The 18,114-nt window shown below is 48.9% G+C and overlaps 4 pseudogenes; all 4 read right to left on the reverse strand.

Annotated features, from left to right (window-relative positions):
* Positions 1–161: 161 nt before the first annotated feature.
* On the reverse strand, positions 162–8,689 carry LOC146184770 (chromosome-associated kinesin KIF4-like; annotated as a pseudogene).
* Positions 3,913–7,200, reverse strand: LOC146184771 (uncharacterized; annotated as a pseudogene).
* An 858-nt stretch (positions 8,690–9,547) lies between the features above and the next one.
* LOC146184772 (chromosome-associated kinesin KIF4-like) lies at positions 9,548–18,075 on the reverse strand (annotated as a pseudogene).
* Positions 13,299–16,586, reverse strand: LOC146184773 (uncharacterized; annotated as a pseudogene).
* Positions 18,076–18,114: the final 39 nt, after the last annotated feature.

The raw sequence follows: 18,114 nt of genomic DNA on the forward strand, positions 1-18,114 counted from the left end.
TTGAAACGAACGCAGCACTCGTCATTACGGGTAGAACGTGAAGCTTTCGTTGGCCATTGTGATTGTCCTGTTTGGAGCTGTTCAGGGAGTAGTGGAAATAACACCCACCGCAAGTGACGTAGCCCAGTGCAGTCTAGGTGGAACGAATGCAGCACGCTCATTTACGGGTTGAATGTGAAGATTTCGTTGGCTGTGGGGACCGTCTTGTAACCGAGGCACAGCAGCGAGGAACCAAGAAGTGGTTCCTGTGTGGCGCAGTCCAAGGAGCAGTGGGGGTGACCAACCACCTTAGCGTCAAGGATCTTGTGCAGCAGCCTTGAGACGCACGCCTCGTATACTGCCTCTTGGCTAGATTCGTCCCTGAAAACATAGTCATATGTAAATCGCTTTTCTCCACAGATAACTATCATCTGTTGACTTGGCACTGGCTGCATGCAAATCTGGCACCCTTCTATTTGTTCTTTGGCCACAAGTGGGCGGCAGCGCACCGATACATTCACTGGGATAGTTTGTTTCATTTCAGCGACCATTTCGCGAAAGTTCTGTTTGGCGTTTAGGGAGCAGTGGAAGTGAACAGCAGCTGCAACTGATGTGACCTAGTACAGGCCGGTTGAAACGAACGCAGCACTCGTCATTACGGGTAGAACGTGAAGCTTTCGTTGGCCATTGTGATTGTCCTGTTTGGAGCTATTCAGGGAGTAGTGGAAATAACACCCACTGCATAACACCCACTGTACTAAAGCAGTATTCTGCCCTTTCCTGCTTCTGGCAAGCAAAACTAAAACACTTTTCTGCTTAAGAGTCTATTAAAGAAATAGTAATATACATATATCAAAGGAATCTGCCTTATTGAAGTGAGATTCTTAGTCACTAGAAGCCATTTGTGACAAGCTATTGCTCATATTAACTCACACTGAAGACATCCAATAACTACGAATATTGTGCAAGTATCATGTAACACAGATTATGAGAGTAGTTTTTGTTAAAATATTCTAGATTTCTGAAGTGAGAACCGTAAAGTATATACCTAACATACAAAATGCTTGCCAACAACACCACGAAACAATTTAAAAAACAACACACTTTTAGCTCAATGTATTCTGTCGATGCTAGTCTAGATGCAGCCTGCGTTCAAATTACACTGCACAAAACACTATAATAGTGTTCCAGTTTTGTGGTTCTGAATGTGACTAACTAGCCTGGACCCAGTTACGGAAGCCATGGCTGGCTCTGAACGGACCGAGAAGACCGGGGCTGTTGGTGATAGGCTGAGAGAAGGAATAAATATCAATCGAGGACTTCTCTCACTTGCCAACATCATTAGCATTCTATGCGACGGGGATATCCACATACCATACCGTGAGTCTAAATTGACAAGACTGCTTCAAGATTCGCTGGGCGGCAACTGTCACACCTTAATGATTGCCTGCATTAGCCCAGCAGACACCAACATGGAGGAGACCCTGAACACTCTGCGTATGCAAGCAGGGCAAGAAAGATCAAGAACAAGCCCGTTGTAAACTTTGCTAAGGAGAACAATTTCAGCTTGTGTTGGATCAAACAGCTCCAGGAAGTGATGACTGAGCTTGCAAGGTGGCCAACTCCTGTTTTGGTGAGGGAGTGCTTTGCCGGAGGTGTTCACCAGCATCAGCCCAAACCTGTAGTTCTGAAATACACCTGCTCGTATTGGGCCTTCATTACATCGAGCCTCTGCTCGCTCATGTGCATTTTGCTTGCGAAATATTCCCTGGCTTGTAGCCTCCGGTTGAGGTCTTCCAGCTGCTCTTTCAGTGTCAGGTCATTACGCCGCCTGGTTGTAACAATGCGCAACTACTCGCACCGCGGCGTTCGTAAGATTGCTGGCCAGCTGTCCCTTCTTCATCGGCAGCAATTTCGTCTCTGGTGGTATTCATGTATTGGCCATCATCACCTGAAGGTTTCTCACCCGTGAATTCTGAAAAAGCGCTTTGTAGGTCATTCAGGAGGCTTGCTGGGTGATCTTCCTCAGCGCCGGCCAGGTGTTTGTCTGTTTGGTCTGACAAATTCACGAAAGGTTCCTTAATTTTACGATTGCTGAGCTCGTTGAGGTTGACGGCCAATTACTGCACCAGGGTGGCCAACTCCTGTTTTGGTGAGGGAGTGCTTTGCCGGAGGTGTTCACCAGCATCAGCCCAAACCTGTAGTTCTGAAATACACCTGCTCGTATTGGGCCTTCATTACATCGAGCCTCTGCTCGCTCATGTGCATTTTGCTTGCGAAATATTCCCTGGCTTGTAGCCTCCGGTTGAGGTCTTCCAGCTGCTCTTTCAGTGTCAGGTCATTACGCCGCCTGGTTGCAACAATGCGCAACTACTCGCACCGCGGTGTTCGTAAGATTGCTGGCCAGCTGTCCCTTCTTCATCGGCAGCAATTTCGTCTCTGGTGGTATTCATGTATTGGCCATCATCACCTGAAGGTTTCTCACCCGTGAATTCCGAAAAAGCGCTTTGTAGGTCATTCAGGAGGCTTGCTGGGTGATCTTCCTCAGCGCCGGCCAGGTGTTTGTCTGTTTGCTCTGACAAATTCACGAAAGGTTCCTTAATTTTACGATTGCTGAGCTCGTTGAGGTTGACGGCCAATTACTGCACCAGGGTGGCCAACTCCTGTTTTGGTGAGGGAGTGCTTTGCCGGAGGTGTTCACCAGCATCAGCCCAAACCTGTAGTTCTGAAATACACCTGCTCGTATTGGGCCTTCATTACATCGAGCCTCTGCTCGCTCATGTGCATTTTGCTTGCGAAATATTCCATGGCTTGTAGCCTCCGGTTGAGGTCTTCCAGCTGCTCTTTCAGTGTCAGGTCATTACGCCGCCTGGTTGCAACAATGCGCAACTACTCGCACCGTGGCGTTCGTAAGATTGCTGGCCAGCTGTCCCTTCTTCATCGGCAGCAATTTCGTCTCTGGTGGTATTCATGTATTGGCCATCATCACCTGAAGGTTTCTCACCCGTGAATTCCGAAAAAGCGCTTTGTAGGTCATTCAGGAGGCTTGCTGGGTGATCTTCCTCAGCGCCGGCCAGGTGTTTGTCTGTTTGCTCTGACAAATTCACGAAAGGTTCCTTAATTTTACGATTGCTGAGCTCGTTGAGGTTGAGGCGTTGAGACTTTTCACTCAGCTGGTTCAGCACCTCTTGAAGTTCCATTTTCAAGCACTGGTTTTCAGCTTCCAGCTGCCTTTTGTGCGAGAGCTCCACCTCCAAGTCCTTTGACTCGCCGCCGTCATCTTCGACGGATGATACTACTCCGTTTTCACTCTGAACTAGCTTTCACCTTGCAAGCTCAGTTATCGCTTCCTGGAGCTGTTTGCTAAGGAAAACGATTTCAGCTTTTCTTGGATCAAAGTTTACAACGGGCTTGTTCTTGATCTTTCTTGCCCTGCTTGCATAGCGCAGAGTGTTCAGGGTCTCCTCCATGTTGCTGTCTGCTGAGCTAATGCAGGCAATCATTAAGGTGTGACTGTTGCCACCCAGCGAATCTTGAAGCAGTCTTGTCAATTTAGAGTCACGGTATGGTACGTGGATATCCCCGTCGCATAGAGCGCTAATGACGTTGCCAAGTGAGAGAAGTCCTCGACTGATATTTATTCCTTCTCTCAGCCTATCATCAACAGCCCCGGTCTTCTCGGTCCATTCAGAGCCAGCCAGATCCACGAGATGGAACTTGGCTATTCTTGTGGAGCCACCATTGTCTTTTCCATGCTGTTCTACACTCAAAGTGAAGATGGCGTGCGACCGCGATGACCGCACGTTCATCTTGGTCGAGGCAGTGCTGCGAGATGCAGAACCGATTTTGAGGAGCTGCACTATGTCTCGGGAGTGGTTACTCTGTGTTCGGTCAGGTTGGTAACTGTTGCGTTCTACCGGCCAAAGGCCGGCAGCTACGCGATGAAAACCAGGCAGATTCGCAGAGCGAAAAGACTACGCTTTATTTCCGGCTCGGAAATATATAGAGAAGGAAAGAAAGGAGGGGAAGAAGGAAAGAGGGACTATCTACGCATGCGCTGGTTATCTGCAGCATTGTTGTCAGCAGCATTTCCTTCCCCTAATAGCCATAGAGCTCCACTGGCTTTCTAGTTCTTGTGGACCGGCGTAGCTCAGGAACAAGCCCTTCGGGAAGGTCGTGAGCCTCGTCTGTCAGGGCCCCTAAGGTCGCAGGAGGCGATTCTGCAGGACTTGATACTTCTCTGCTTTCATCGGTGTCTGATGAGCGTTTTCGGATCTGGTCGACATGACGTCGAACGACTCCGTCCTCAGTAGCCACAGTGACTAGACGGGCACCACTCGTCGATTTCACTTTGCCTGGTGTCCACTTTTCTCCTATGCCGTAGTTGCACACGTAGACTGCGTCTCCCGGGGTGAAGTACCAATTGGCGGAATCAGTCTGAATGCTTGGGCATTTCGTAGTTCCTGGGAGGAAAACACATATCTAATTTTGTACGCAAACGGTATCCCAGAAGAAGTTCGGACGGAGTAGAGCCTGAAGCTTGTGGCGAATTTCTGTAGTTACAAAGAATTCTCGCCAGAGCAGTTGTCAACTCCACGCCCGACATTTTCTTCAAACCCTCCTTGACTGTTCTTACGGCCCGTTCCGCAAGACCATTGCTCTGGGGGTGATAAGGTGGGGTACGAATATGCTTGATTCCATTTTTCTGTAGGAATACCGCAAACTCTAACCCAGTAAAGGGTGTTCCGTTGTCGGTAACTATGGTGCGGGGCAATCCAAACCTGCTAAACAAGGTTCTCATGCAATCGGCAGTGGCTTTAACGGTTGCTCGAGATACTGGAATGGCTTCTATCCAATTGCTGTGTGCATCGACAATTACCAACAACATTTTGTTTCCAATAGGCCCTGCATAGTCTGCATGCAGCCGTGACCACCTCTCTCTTGAAATCGGCCAGCTGACAGGATTCCTAGGGGGCATGGGCAAAGCCTGCACACAGCTTCGACAATTCGAGAGCAATATTCAAATATCTTGATCTAAACCGGGCCACCAAAACTTAGCCCTCGCCCTTGTCTTCATGGTTGACGCACCCTGATGAGACTCGTGTAGCATCGTCAACAGTTTCTCACGCGCCGCACTTGGTATCACCACACGATGCCCCCAGTACAACAGCCCCTTCTCCACAGACAACTCATGTCTCCTTTTCCGGAATTCCGCCACTTCCCTGCTGTCACCTTCTACGACGGAGGGCCATCCGTTAGTCACGTACCTGCATATCTCTTGAAAAAGCCCGTTAGCTGCTGTGAGCGCTTGAATCTCTTGGTGGGAAACCGCTGGTTGGTCCCATTCGTCGATTATAAGCACCATTTCCGACATACCTTCTGTTTCCGCTTGCGGCTCCTGCAGCGATTGAGGCAAACGGCTTTGAGCGTCAGAAATTAGCATCTGTTTTCCAGGTTTACAAATGAGCTTGTACTTGTATGCCCCAAGCAAAAGCGCCCAGCGCTGAATTTGGGCGGCAGCCATGACAGAAATTTGACGATCCTGTCGGAGTAGACCTAATAAGGGACGGTGGTCCGTTACAAGCGTGAACTCCCGGCCCAACAGGTAATCGCGAAACCGTGTCATACCAAACACCAGGGCTAAAGCCTCTTTCTCAATTTGGGAGTAGTTTCTCTCAGCTGAGGTAAGTGTCCGTGATTGGAAGCCAATTGGCCTGTCTTCACAGCACCGACACCGTAAGGTGAAGCATCGCATTCCAACATCAACTCCAGCTGCGGATTAAAGTACGTTAGCACTGGGGCTGAACACAAAGCATCCTTGGCCTTCTTAAATGCCGCGTCTTCTTTTTCGTGCCAAACCCATTTTGCACCTTTTTCAAGAAGGCTGTACAGGGGTGCAAGCATAGTGGAAAGATTTGGCAAAAACTTGTAAAATGTAACCATTCCCACAAAGGATCGCAACTCGGCAACATTTCGCGGTAAAGGGGCTAGCCTGATTGCATCCACGTGCTTCTCGAGGGGGTGTAACCCTTCAACATCAATACGATGACCAAGATACGTCACTGATTGTTCGCCAAACTTGCACTTGTCATAACGAAGTTTGATACCGTTCTCGCGGAAACGCTGTAGCACCGCTTGCAGATTTGCGTTATCAGCATCGCTGCTCTCGGCTACCAGGACATCGTCTAGGTAAGCCTGAGTCCCTTTTAGTCCTTGCAGCACCGATTCAATCTTTCGTTGGAATATCGCTGGCGCTGATGCGATGCCAAACGGTAACCTGTTGTAGCAAAAGAGCCCCTTGTGTGTGTTTATCACTGCTAATTTCCGCGAGTCTTCATCTAGCTCAATCTGATTGTAAGCATCTCGAAGGTCTAAAGTACTGAATTTTTTTCCTCCACATAGATTTGCAAAAATGTCGTCTATGACAGGCAAGGGGTACTGCTCAACCTCGCATACAGGGTTTAGTGTAATCTTAAAGTCCCCGCAAATGCGCACTGTTCCGTCCTTCTTCAAGACTGGCACGATGGGCGTTGCCCATTCAGAATGAGGAACTGGTGGTATTATGCCAGCTGAGACTAATCTGTCAAGCTCTTTAGACACTTTATCACGAAGTGCAAAAGGAATTTTCCTTGCCTTAAAGAACTTGGGGTTTGCTCCGGCCTTGATGTGCAGTCGGGCTGGCGGACCTTTCATGAGACCAACGCCTTCAGTGAACAGGTCGCAGTTTTGCTGGAGCAGCATCGGCACGTCCTCCCTGGCTTGCTTTGATACGGAAGGCTTCGAATACATGGTCAGCACCTGAATGCGTTTGTCTGTCAATTTTTTCAGCAGGTCCCGACCGCAAAGACTGGGCCATTGCAGTCTAAAACCATCAGACTGCATTGTACTGTGGTACCTTCATAGGAAACTGGCATGGTCAGTGTACCGAGGAGTGGCAACTTTCCGAGATAGCATGAAAGCTGTACTTCCGACTTTTGCAGCTGCGGCCATTGATGGGAGTGCACTTGGTAAATGCTTTTGGTATAGACGCAAACAGGGGAGCCAGTATCAATATCCATCATTATTTCGATGCCAATCCGTGCAAACGATTTTCTGATGGGGGGTATAAGAGAGCGCGTGGTGGTCAAGGACCAGATTTGGGACGCGCCACTATCACTCTCCGGTTTCTAGCGTCTGGGCTGTTAGTGCTAGCGTCCTGCTTGTCTCATTTGCCGCACACATTCACGCTAAATGCCCTGGCCGTGCACACTTAAAACATTTGCGTTTGATTAGTCGACAAGCCTTTGTATTACGACCAAGCTTACCGCAACATTTGCATTGTTGCACGCCCTGTGACTTCGTGTGCGATTCGTATTGGCCAGAGAGCTTTAGCAATCTCGCTTGTTCTTGGTCAATAACAATCCCTTGCGAATCACGTTCAGCGTTCTCTGCGGCGAGGGCAAGAGCCTCGGCTTCTTCGAGATTCAGATTTTTCTTCGCTAACAGCTGCTTCTGGAGATTCTTGGATCTGACACCACACACAATACGGTCCCTTATCATTCTGTCTAGCATCGTTCCAAAATTGCAATTGTGTGCAATCTGCCGTATTGCCACAATGAATGCATGTACAGATTCCCCTTCTTGCTGGCAGCGATAGAAGAACTTGAAACTTTCAGAGATTTCATTCGGTACCGGGTCGTAGTAGCTGCTTAGCGTCTCCACAACTTCTTTGTAGGTAAGGTCGTTAGGCTTTTGCGGTGCTACCTTCGCGTTCAAAATTTCTATTGTCCTTGTTCCATGCGCCGCTACCAGCAGGGCTCTTTTCTTAGCATCGTCTATCAGATCGTTCGCTTCGAAGTAAGCTTGAATCTTGACAAGGTACGGCTGCCACTTATCTTTTTCGTCTTCGAATTCCGGTAGCCTGTGTGCCATGGCTGATCCTTGGCGGTGGGTTCTTTCTGCATGACTGTAGTGCTTGGGCGTATTGCTGGTTTCCTTGCTGCAGCAGAATCCTCGTCGCCACTGTTGCGTTCTACCGGCCAAAGGCCGGCAACTACGCGATGAAAACCAGGCAGATTCGCAGAGCGAAAAGACGACGCTTTATTTCCGGCTCGGAAATATATAGAGAAGGAAAGAAAGGAGGGGAAGAAGGAAAGAGGGACTATCTACGCATGCGCTGGTTATCTGCAGCATTGTTGTCAGCAGCAGTAACCTTTATGCTTCCAGTCTTATCTTCCCGAATCTCCAGTGGTTGTCGATCTTGTTTTTGAGATATCAAATCATAGACGCGTTCTTTGTAAATCTCCAGAAACGAAGCTCGAACAACAAATGTTTTCCCTGAGCTCATCGCGATTTGTTTGAATATGTCTTCAACTACCTTAGGGATGATCCCTGTATCCTTAGAGTGGACGTCATTAGCAGAGCAGCAGGTACCCATTGTGAATGTCTTGCCAGATCCAGTCTGGCCATAGCCAAGTATCGTGATGTTGAAACCGTCAAGGATCTTGTGCAGCAGCCTTGAGACGCGCGCCTCGTATACGGCCTCTTGGCTAGATTCATCCCCGAAAACATAGTCATATGTAAATCGCTTTTCTCGACGGATAAGTATCATCTGTTGACTTGGCACTGGCTGCGTCCAAATCTGGCACCCTTCTATTTGTTCTTTGGCCACAAGTGGGCGGCAGCGCACCGATACATTCACTGGGATAGTTTGTTTCATTTCAGTGTCCATTTCGCGAAAGTTCTGTTTGGCATTTAGGGAGCAGTGGAAGTGAACAGCAGCTGCAACTGACGTGAGCTAGTACAGGCCGGTTGAAACGTACGCAGCACTCATCATTACGGGTAGAACGTGAAGCTTTCGTTGACCATTGTGATTGTCCTGTTTGGAGCCGTTCAGGGAGTAGTGGAAATAACACCCGCCACCCGCCACAAGAGACATAGCCCAGCGCAGTCTAGGTGGAACGACTGCAGCACGCTCGTTTACGGGTTGAATGTGAAGATTTCGTTGGCTGTGGGGACCGTCTTGTAACCGAGTCACAGCAGCGAGGAACCAAGAAGTGGTTCCTGTGTGGCGCAGTCTAAGGAGCAGTGGGGGTGACCAACCACCTTACCGTCAAGGATCTTGTGCAGCAGCCTTGAGACGCACGCCTCGTATACTGCCTCTTGGCTAGATTCGGTTCCGAAAACATAGTCATATGTAAATCGCTTTTCTCCACAGATAACTATCATCTGTTGACTTGGCACTGGCTGCATGCAAATCAGGCACCCTTCTATTTGTTCTCTGGCCACAAGTGGGCGGCAGCGCACCGATACATTCACTGGGATAGTTTGTTTCATTTCAGTGTCCATTTCGCGAAAGTTCTGTTTGGCGTTTAGGGAGCAGTCGAAGTGAACAGCAGCTGAAACTGATGTGACCTAGTACAGGCCGGTTGAAACGAACGCAGCACTCGTCATTACGGGTAGAACGTGAAGCTTTCGTTGGCCATTGTGATTGTCCTGTTTGGAGCTGTTCAGGGAGTAGTGGAAATAACACCCACCGCAAGTGACGTAGCCCAGTGCAGTCTAGGTGGAACGAATGCAGCACGCTCATTTACGGGTTGAATGTGAAGATTTCGTTGGCTGTGGGGACCGTCTTGTAACCGAGGCACAGCAGCGAGGAACCAAGAAGTGGTTCCTGTGTGGCGCAGTCCAAGGAGCAGTGGGGGTGACCAACCACCTTAGCGTCAAGGATCTTGTGCAGCAGCCTTGAGACGCACGCCTCGTATACTGCCTCTTGGCTAGATTCGTCCCTGAAAACATAGTCATATGTAAATCGCTTTTCTCCACAGATAACTATCATCTGTTGACTTGGCACTGGCTGCATGTAAATCTGGCACCCTTCTATTTGTTCTTTGGCCACAAGTGGGCGGCAGCGCACCGATACATTCACTGGGATAGTTTGTTTCATTTCAGCGACCATTTCGCGAAAGTTCTGTTTGGCGTTTAGGGAGCAGTGGAAGTGAACAGCAGCTGCAACTGATGTGACCTAGTACAGGCCGGTTGAAACGAACGCAGCACTCGTCATTACGGGTAGAACGTGAAGCTTTCGTTGGCCATTGTGATTGTCCTGTTTGGAGCTATTCAGGGAGTAGTGGAAATAACACCCACTGCATAACACCCACTGTACTAAAGCAGTATTCTGCCCTTTCCTGCTTCTGGCAAGCAAAACTAAAACACTTTTCTGCTTAAGAGTCTATTAAAGAAATAGTAATATACATATATCAAAGGAATCTGCCTTATTGAAGTGAGATTCTTAGTCACTAGAAGCCATTTGTGACAAGCTATTGCTCATATTAACTCACACTGAAGACATCCAATAACTACGAATATTGTGCAAGTATCATGTAACACAGATTATGAGAGTAGTTTTTGTTAAAATATTCTAGATTTCTGAAGTGAGAACCGTAAAGTATATACCTAACATACAAAATGCTTGCCAACAACACCACGAAACAATTTAAAAAACAACACACTTTTAGCTCAATGTATTCTGTCGATGCTAGTCTAGATGCAGCCTGCGTTCAAATTACACTGCACAAAACACTATAATAGTGTTCCAGTTTTGTGGTTCTGAATGTGACTAACTAGCCTGGACCCAGTTACGGAAGCCATGGCTGGCTCTGAACGGACCGAGAAGACCGGGGCTGTTGGTGATAGGCTGAGAGAAGGAATAAATATCAATCGAGGACTTCTCTCACTTGCCAACATCATTAGCATTCTATGCGACGGGGATATCCACATACCATACCGTGCGTCTAAATTGACAAGACTGCTTCAAGATTCGCTGGGCGGCAACTGTCACACCTTAATGATTGCCTGCATTAGCCCAGCAGACACCAACATGGAGGAGACCCTGAACACTCTGCGTATGCAAGCAGGGCAAGAAAGATCAAGAACAAGCCCGTTGTAAACTTTGCTAAGGAGAACAATTTCAGCTTGTGTTGGATCAAACAGCTCCAGGAAGTGATGACTGAGCTTGCAAGGTGGCCAACTCCTGTTTTGGTGAGGGAGTGCTTTGCCGGAGGTGTTCACCAGCATCAGCCCAAACCTGTAGTTCTGAAATACACCTGCTCGTATTGGGCCTTCATTACATCGAGCCTCTGCTCGCTCATGTGCATTTTGCTTGCGAAATATTCCCTGGCTTGTAGCCTCCGGTTGAGGTCTTCCAGCTGCTCTTTCAGTGTCAGGTCATTACGCCGCCTGGTTGCAACAATGCGCAACTACTCGCACCGCGGCGTTCGTAAGATTGCTGGCCAGCTGTCCCTTCTTCATCGGCAGCAATTTCGTCTCTGGTGGTATTCATGTATTGGCCATCATCACCTGAAGGTTTCTCACCCGTGAATTCCGAAAAAGCGCTTTGTAGGTCATTCAGGAGGCTTGCTGGGTGATCTTCCTCAGCGCCGGCCAGGTGTTTGTCTGTTTGCTCTGACAAATTCACGAAAGGTTCCTTAATTTTACGATTGCTGAGCTCGTTGAGGTTGACGGCCAATTACTGCACCAGGGTGGCCAACTCCTGTTTTGGTGAGGGAGTGCTTTGCCGGAGGTGTTCACCAGCATCAGCCCAAACCTGTAGTTCTGAAATACACCTGCTCGTATTGGGCCTTCATTACATCGAGCCTCTGCTCGCTCATGTGCATTTTGCTTGCGAAATATTCCCTGGCTTGTAGCCTCCGGTTGAGGTCTTCCAGCTGCTCTTTCAGTGTCAGGTCATTACGCCGCCTGGTTGCAACAATGCGCAACTACTCGCACCGCGGTGTTCGTAAGATTGCTGGCCAGCTGTCCCTTCTTCATCGGTAGCAATTTCGTCTCTGGTGGTATTCATGTATTGGCCATCATCACCTGAAGGTTTCTCACCCGTGAATTCCGAAAAAGCGCTTTGTAGGTCATTCAGGAGGCTTGCTGGGTGATCTTCCTCAGCGCCGGCCAGGTGTTTGTCTGTTTGCTCTGACAAATTCACGAAAGGTTCCTTAATTTTACGATTGCTGAGCTCGTTGAGGTTGACGGCCAATTACTGCACCAGGGTGGCCAACTCCTGTTTTGGTGAGGGAGTGCTTTGCCGGAGGTGTTCACCAGCATCAGCCCAAACCTGTAGTTCTGAAATACACCTGCTCGTATTGGGCCTTCATTACATCGAGCCTCTGCTCGCTCATGTGCATTTTGCTTGCGAAATATTCCCTGGCTTGTAGCCTCCGGTTGAGGTCTTCCAGCTGCTCTTTCAGTGTCAGGTCATTACGCCGCCTGGTTGCAACAATGCGCAACTACTCGCACCGTGGCGTTCGTAAGATTGCTGGCCAGCTGTCCCTTCTTCATCGGCAGCAATTTCGTCTCTGGTGGTATTCATGTATTGGCCATCATCACCTGAAGGTTTCTCACCCGTGAATTCCGAAAAAGCGCTTTGTAGGTCATTCAGGAGGCTTGCTGGGTGATCTTCCTCAGCGCCGGCCAGGTGTTTGTCTGTTTGCTCTGACAAATTCACGAAAGGTTCCTTAATTTTACGATTGCTGAGCTCGTTGAGGTTGAGGCGTTGAGACTTTTCACTCAGCTGGTTCAGCACCTCTTGAAGTTCCATTTTCAAGCACTGGTTTTCAGCTTCCAGCTGCCTTTTGTGCGAGAGCTCCACCTCCAAGTCCTTTGACTCGCCGCCGTCATCTTCGACGGATGATACTACTCCGTTTTCACTCTGAACTAGCTTTCACCTTGCAAGCTCAGTTATCGCTTCCTGGAGCTGTTTGCTAAGGAAAACGATTTCAGCTTTTCTTGGATCAAAGTTTACAACGGGCTTGTTCTTGATCTTTCTTGCCCTGCTTGCATAGCGCAGAGTGTTCAGGGTCTCCTCCATGTTGCTGTCTGCTGAGCTAATGCAGGCAATCATTAAGGTGTGACTGTTGCCACCCAGCGAATCTTGAAGCAGTCTTGTCAATTTAGAGTCACGGTATGGTACGTGGATATCCCCGTCGCATAGAGCGCTAATGACGTTGCCAAGTGAGAGAAGTCCTCGACTGATATTTATTCCTTCTCTCAGCCTATCATCAACAGCCCCGGTCTTCTCGGTCCATTCAGAGCCAGCCAGATCCACGAGATGGAACTTGGCTATTCTTGTGGAGCCACCATTGTCTTTTCCATGCTGTTCTACACTCAAAGTGAAGATGGCGTGCGACCGCGATGACCGCACGTTCATCTTGGTCGAGGCAGTGCTGCGAGATGCAGAACCGATCTTGAGGAGCTGCACTATGTCTCGGGAGTGGTTACTCTGTGTTCGGTCAGGTTGGTAACTGTTGCGTTCTACCGGCCAAAGGCCGGCAGCTACGCGATGAAAACCAGGCAGATTCGCAGAGCGAAAAGACTACGCTTTATTTCCGGCTCGGAAATATATAGAGAAGGAAAGAAAGGAGGGGAAGAAGGAAAGAGGGACTATCTACGCATGCGCTGGTTATCTGCAGCATTGTTGTCAGCAGCATTTCCTTCCCCTAATAGCCATAGAGCTCCACTGGCTTTCTAGTTCTTGTGGACCGGCGTAGCTCAGGAACAAGCCCTTCGGGAAGGTCGTGAGCCTCGTCTGTCAGGGCCCCTAAGGTCGCAGGAGGCGATTCTGCAGGACTTGATACTTCTCTGCTTTCATCGGTGTCTGATGAGCGTTTTCGGATCTGGTCGACATGACGTCGAACGACTCCGTCCTCAGTAGCCACAGTGACTAGACGGGCACCACTCGTCGATTTCACTTTGCCTGGTGTCCACTTTTCTCCTATGCCGTAGTTGCACACGTAGACTGCGTCTCCCGGGGTGAAGTACCAATTGGCGGAATCAGTCTGAATGCTTGGGCATTTCGTAGTTCCTGGGAGGAAAACACATATCTAATTTTGTACGCAAACGGTATCCCAGAAGAAGTTCGGACGGAGTAGAGCCTGAAGCTTGTGGCGAATTTCTGTAGTTACAAAGAATTCTCGCCAGAGCAGTTGTCAACTCCACGCCCGACATTTTCTTCAAACCCTCCTTGACTGTTCTTACGGCCCGTTCCGCAAGACCATTGCTCTGGGGGTGATAAGGTGGGGTACGAATATGCTTGATTCCATTTTTCTGTAGGAATACCGCAAACTCTAACCCAGTAAAGGGTGTTCCGTTGTCGGTAACTATGGTGCGGGGCAATCCAAACCTGCTAAACAAGGTTCTCATGCAATCGGCAGTGGCTTTAACGGTTGCTCGAGATACTGGAATGGCTTCTATCCAATTGCTGTGTGCATCGACAATTACCAACAACATTTTGTTTCCAATAGGCCCTGCATAGTCTGCATGCAGCCGTGACCACCTCTCTCTTGAAATCGGCCAGCTGACAGGATTCCTAGGGGGCATGGGCAAAGCCTGCACACAGCTTCGACAATTCGAGAGCAATATTCAAATATCTTGATCTAAACCGGGCCACCAAAACTTAGCCCTCGCCCTTGTCTTCATGGTTGACGCACCCTGATGAGACTCGTGTAGCATCGTCAACAGTTTCTCACGCGCCGCACTTGGTATCACCACACGATGCCCCCAGTACAACAGCCCCTTCTCCACAGACAACTCATGTCTCCTTTTCCGGAATTCCGCCACTTCCCTGCTGTCACCTTCTACGACGGAGGGCCATCCGTTAGTCACGTACCTGCATATCTCTTGAAAAAGCCCGTTAGCTGCTGTGAGCGCTTGAATCTCTTGGTGGGAAACCGCTGGTTGGTCCCATTCGTCGATTATAAGCACCATTTCCGACATATCTTCTGTTTCCGCTTGCGGCTCCTGCAGCGATTGAGGCAAACGGCTTTGAGCGTCAGAAATTAGCATCTGTTTTCCAGGTTTACAAATGAGCTTGTACTTGTATGCCCCAAGCAAAAGCGCCCAGCGCTGAATTTGGGCGGCAGCCATGACAGAAATTTGACGATCCTGTCGGAGTAGACCTAATAAGGGACGGTGGTCCGTTACAAGCGTGAACTCCCGGCCCAACAGGTAATCGCGAAACCGTGTCATACCAAACACCAGGGCTAAAGCCTCTTTCTCAATTTGGGAGTAGTTTCTCTCAGCTGAGGTAAGTGTCCGTGATTGGAAGCCAATTGGCCTGTCTTCACAGCACCGACACCGTAAGGTGAAGCATCGCATTCCAACATCAACTCCAGCTGCGGATTAAAGTACGTTAGCACTGGGGCTGAACACAAAGCATCCTTGGCCTTCTTAAATGCCGCGTCTTCTTTTTCGTGCCAAACCCATTTTGCACCTTTTTCAAGAAGGCTGTACAGGGGTGCAAGCATAGTGGAAAGATTTGGCAAAAACTTGTAAAATGTAACCATTCCCACAAAGGATCGCAACTCGGCAACATTTCGCGGTAAAGGGGCTAGCCTGATTGCATCCACGTGCTTCTCGAGGGGGTGTAACCCTTCAACATCAATACGATGACCAAGATACGTCACTGATTGTTCGCCAAACTTGCACTTGTCATAACGAAGTTTGATACCGTTCTCGCGGAAACGCTGTAGCACCGCTTGCAGATTTGCGTTATCAGCATCGCTGCTCTCGGCTACCAGGACATCGTCTAGGTAAGCCTGAGTCCCTTTTAGTCCTTGCAGCACCGATTCAATCTTTCGTTGGAATATCGCTGGCGCTGATGCGATGCCAAACGGTAACCTGTTGTAGCAAAAGAGCCCCTTGTGTGTGTTTATCACTGCTAATTTCCGCGAGTCTTCATCTAGCTCAATCTGATTGTAAGCATCTCGAAGGTCTAAAGTACTGAATTTTTTTCCTCCACATAGATTTGCAAAAATGTCGTCTATGACAGGCAAGGGGTACTGCTCAACCTCGCATACAGGGTTTAGTGTAATCTTAAAGTCCCCGCAAATGCGCACTGTTCCGTCCTTCTTCAAGACTGGCACGATGGGCGTTGCCCATTCAGAATGAGGAACTGGTGGTATTATGCCAGCTGACACTAATCTGTCAAGCTCTTTAGACACTTTATCACGAAGTGCAAAAGGAATTTTCCTTGCCTTAAAGAACTTGGGGTTTGCTCCGGCCTTGATGTGCAGTCGGGCTGGCGGACCTTTCATGAGACCAACGCCTTCAGTGAACAGGTCGCAGTTTTGCTGGAGCAGCATCGGCACGTCCTCCCTGGCTTGCTTTGATACGGAAGGCTTCGAATACATGGTCAGCACCTGAATGCGTTTGTCTGTCAATTTTTTCAGCAGGTCCCGACCGCAAAGACTGGGCCATTGCAGTCTAAAACCATCAGACTGCATTGTACTGTGGTACCTTCATAGGAAACTGGCATGGTCAGTGTACCGAGGAGTGGCAACTTTCCGAGATAGCATGAAAGCTGTACTTCCGACTTTTGCAGCTGCGGCCATTGATGGGAGTGCACTTGGTAAATGCTTTTGGTAATGACGCAAACAGGGGAGCCAGTATCAATATCCATCATTATTTCGATGCCAATCCGTGCAAACGATTTTCTGATGGGGGGTATAAGAGAGCGCGTGGTGGTCAAGGACCAGATTTGGGACGCGCCACTATCACTCTCCGGTTTCTAGCGTCTGGGCTGTTAGTGCTAGCGTCCTGCTTGTCTCATTTGCCGCACACATTCACGCTAAATGCCCTGGCCGTGCACACTTAAAACATTTGCGTTTGATTAGTCGACAAGCCTTTGTATTACGACCAAGCTTACCGCAACATTTGCATTGTTGCACGCCCTGTGACTTCGTGTGCGATTCGTATTGGCCAGAGAGCTTTAGCAATCTCGCTTGTTCTTGGTCAATAACAATCCCTTGCGAATCACGTTCAGCGTTCTCTGCGGCGAGGGCAAGAGCCTCGGCTTCTTCGAGATTCAGATTTTTCTTCGCTAACAGCTGCTTCTGGAGATTCTTGGATCTGACACCACACACAATACGGTCCCTTATCATTCTGTCTAGCATCGTTCCAAAATTGCAATTGTGTGCAATCTGCCGTATTGCCACAATGAATGCATGTACAGATTCCCCTTCTTGCTGGCAGCGATAGAAGAACTTGAAACTTTCAGAGATTTCATTCGGTACCGGGTCGTAGTAGCTGCTTAGCGTCTCCACAACTTCTTTGTAGGTAAGGTCGTTAGGCTTTTGCGGTGCTACCTTCGCGTTCAAAATTTCTATTGTCCTTGTTCCATGCGCCGCTACCAGCAGGGCTCTTTTCTTAGCATCGTCTATCAGATCGTTCGCTTCGAAGTAAGCTTGAATCTTGACAAGGTACGGCTGCCACTTATCTTTTTCGTCTTCGAATTCCGGTAGCCTGTGTGCCATGGCTGATCCTTGGCGGTGGGTTCTTTCTGCATGACTGTAGTGCTTGGGCGTATTGCTGGTTTCCTTGCTGCAGCAGAATCCTCGTCGCCACTGTTGCGTTCTACCGGCCAAAGGCCGGCAACTACGCGATGAAAACCAGGCAGATTCGCAGAGCGAAAAGACGACGCTTTATTTCCGGCTCGGAAATATATAGAGAAGGAAAGAAAGGAGGGGAAGAAGGAAAGAGGGACTATCTACGCATGCGCTGGTTATCTGCAGCATTGTTGTCAGCAGCAGTAACCTTTATGCTTCCAGTCTTATCTTCCCGAATCTCCAGTGGTTGTCGATCTTGTTTTTGAGATATCAAATCATAGACGCGTTCTTTGTAAATCTCCAGAAACGAAGCTCGCACAACAAATGTTTTCCCTGAGCTCATCGCGATTTGTTTGAATATGTCTTCAACTACCCTAGGGATGATCCCTGTATCCTTAGAGTGGACGTCATTAGCAGAGCAGCAGGTACCCATTGTGAATGTCTTGCCAGATCCAGTCTGGCCATAGCCAAGTATCGTGATGTTGAAACCGTCAAGGATCTTGTGCAGCAGCCTTGAGACGCGCGCCTCGTATACGGCCTCTTGGCTAGATTCATCCCCGAAAACATAGTCATATGTAAATCGCTTTTCTCGACGGATAAGTATCATCTGTTGACTTGGCACTGGCTGCGTCCAAATCTGGCACCCTTCTATTTGTTCTTTGGCCACAAGTGGGCGGCAGCGCACCGATACATTCACTGGGATAGTTTGTTTCATTTCAGTGTCCATTTCGCGAAAGTTCTGTTTGGCATTTAGGGAGCAGTGGAA

The sequence above is a fragment of the Amblyomma maculatum genome, chromosome 7, assembly GCF_055883805.1.
Source record: "Amblyomma maculatum isolate TAMU_Amacu chromosome 7, ASM5588380v1, whole genome shotgun sequence".
In the NCBI taxonomy this organism is placed as follows: Eukaryota; Metazoa; Arthropoda; class Arachnida; order Ixodida; family Ixodidae; genus Amblyomma; species Amblyomma maculatum.